Consider the following 2,972-nt stretch of genomic DNA (forward strand, 5'->3'; position numbering starts at 1 on the left):
CACTGTCGGCTTTTGAGGAAATTGAAGGTTTTTAGGTGCGTCTTATAGGGCGGAAAATACGGTATTTTTAATGGCTAAAAACATACAATACCTTTTTTAAATAAAAGATGTCCAGTTTTGTGTTGATGGCACACTGGATATTTTGTTTATTTCATATTAAAATTAGTCTGAAACATTTAGGTGTGACCCCCCCCCCAAAAAAAAAACAAACAAAAAAAAACAGTAGGACATACTTTTTCACATCTTTGAAGATTTTATAAATGCAGCCATTTAATAATTGTTTATTTATTCCTCCATTTAGACACTAAAATGTAATGAAAACCTAAAACAAAATCAAAAGATGCGGGAAGGAAAAGTTTAATAAATGATAATGATAATAAACTTTACTACATTTACTAAAGAGTGTTGTGAAAACCTTGGTCAAATACTCAGGCCTGCAGGAAAACATTTCATGAACTGAAGTGCTTCTGTTTCTAATATATCTATTTTCCTGAGGGATGAGTAGATCAACTTCATTAAATAAACAAAATAATGTCCTATGCATGTGTTGCTGTGAAAAGTATAAAATCACAAAGCAAACACCAAAAAGATTTTCTGTGTGATATTAAAGAGATTTGGATGAAGTGAGGTTATTGTTTAAGATTGCTGTCATTGTGATAAATTGGGCAACTGAAATCTTAAAGAGACACAAAAGACAAGATACAATCTTTCACAATTGTGTGCGAAAGATGTCCTAAAAAAAACAGAATGTGCATTTGATCTTCATGGTCAAAGGTGAAAATTAAAAGTAGTGCTTTAAATGAGAGAAATAAAATAGATTGTTTACTGCATCTCAGTCTAAAATCATTGACTTGCTCCCTTTGAATTTTAATCTCAGATTTATTCAGAACAGGTTGCAGTGCAGAAAGAAAATGTTGCCATGCATTATAATATGCTCATTCGTCCACATCACACTAAGCTGGTCAGAGAAGTAGCATCTTTTCACTGCTCTGCTCAGACTGCCAGCATATAAATGAACACTGACTCAGCGAGACGCCTTTGACATCAAGCTGCCTCCTAAAAGATATTGTTGGATGCAAAACCTGCTTTCAATTTAGTTTTACTTGACAACAACCTTTTGCTAATTTTTAATGTGCAAGATGTCCTGCGCTTCTGTAATTCTCGATCGGCGCAACCCTTTATATCATTTTCTCTGTTCAAACCCTCTTGACAGGTTTTTACTGTCCCAAATGCACTACCTGCTGTTCAGGGCTTAAAAATCACATGTCGGTACTAACTCAGTTAACCCACAATGTGTTTTTGTTTGCTGGGTGCAGTCAGTGCTTCTGACTGCAAAATAAAACAATATTATATATATATATATATATATATATATATACCTGAAAACACATTTTTTTTTAACAATTTTACAGTCATTTTACATGGCCCCTCCAGAGTTTGACTCAGAGGGGAAGAAAAATGTGTTTGCAACGACTCCCCCAGTATCAGTCGTCCAAGGTGGAGTCAAAACACATACCTTCACTCCAGCGTAATTTGTAAATACTTCTTGTGTCAAGAGAGTTAAGGTACGTAAATCAGTAAGAAACCTGTTTTTAAGTCCACATCTTACCCAAAGAACGCATGTATTGCTATATGCAAACTGCCTTTTACTCTTAAGGTAGTGTTTTTTTTTAAAATCTTAATACCAGATTTCAAAGTAACCTTTCTCGTTTTATGCAATATTTAGTCCATACGCCCGAGGCCAAAATTTCCATTTCAGAGTGACAATATTCTTTGAAAATACACGTCTCTAGATGATATTTTGGTACGATAGCCATTCCAAAAGGATAACTTAATCATAGTTAAGTCATCAGCTCATGAAATTGACAATTTTTTTGAGACTGGTGTGTGTTTGGTTTAGGCTCATGGTATGGATGTTTGTCAAAAGTCTATCATATTCATTCCACAGGTCTTGACAGAGCATAATAAAACGTATATAATGAATTTAATTGAAATGTGATGTATTTTTATCTTAAAAAAATACATGTAAAGGTGATTGAAAAATGAAAGATAAAAATTAGTCTACTTGAAGGTGGTTGTATATTATTGTGGTTGTAAAATGTGTTTTCATCATCTTTGTGGCCAAACCTGGAAAAGACATGTTGGTTATCAGTACTTCCACAAACTCTCAGCTAGAAACACAAGTCAAACTTTAAAATGTAGCTATATCTTATGACTTCTGCCTATTGCAGATTTTTAAAATATTTTGCAGATTTCAAACAAATTCCTCTTCACGTTTTTGCATGCATTATACTCAGTCTTCAGAAAAAAAAAAAACCTGGGTTGCTCTGATTAGCTCTGAGGGTCCCACCTTAATTCCAACACTCCTTTCAATCCTCCTTCCAACACTCCTTTCCAAGTTCAGTGAACATTTCTCCCTCCTTTGATGAGATTAGCATTCTTCTCATCTCTTTTGGTTGTAACAGACCACAGAAAAGGATCAGCGAGTGAGAGAAACTCAAAAGGAAGAGAGAACAAAGATATAATGCAACAGAAGTTGAGTGACGTGTTCAGATCTGCTGCTTGTCCTGCTCCGATCTTTCTGTCTACCTCAAAGCTCTCCATTATTGTGCCCATCTAAAATTGAAAACCTTTTGAACTTCCTCAGTGACCATCATGCCATTGCTCTCATTTCAGTAACGATGAAGACATGACTAGCTCTCATCAAAAGATCCGTTCAGCGGACTCTAATTTGAATATGAAAAGTACACATTCACTGATAAACACTGCCAATGAAATCCAAGCAGCACTCAGATACTGAAGGAACTAAGTGGCCGTGCTTTGCTGTGAAATTCGGCTCAGCACTGAAATCAGCCGTACAGATTAAAAATGAAAAAAAAAAAAAAAAAAAAACCTGAGTTGCTCTGATTAGCTCTGAGGGTCCCACCTTAATTCCAACACTCCTTTCAATCCTCCTTCCAACACTCCTTTCA

Source organism: Poecilia formosa, unplaced genomic scaffold (genome assembly GCF_000485575.1).
Source record: "Poecilia formosa unplaced genomic scaffold, Poecilia_formosa-5.1.2 Scaffold124, whole genome shotgun sequence".
NCBI classification, from domain to species: Eukaryota; Metazoa; Chordata; class Actinopteri; order Cyprinodontiformes; family Poeciliidae; genus Poecilia; species Poecilia formosa.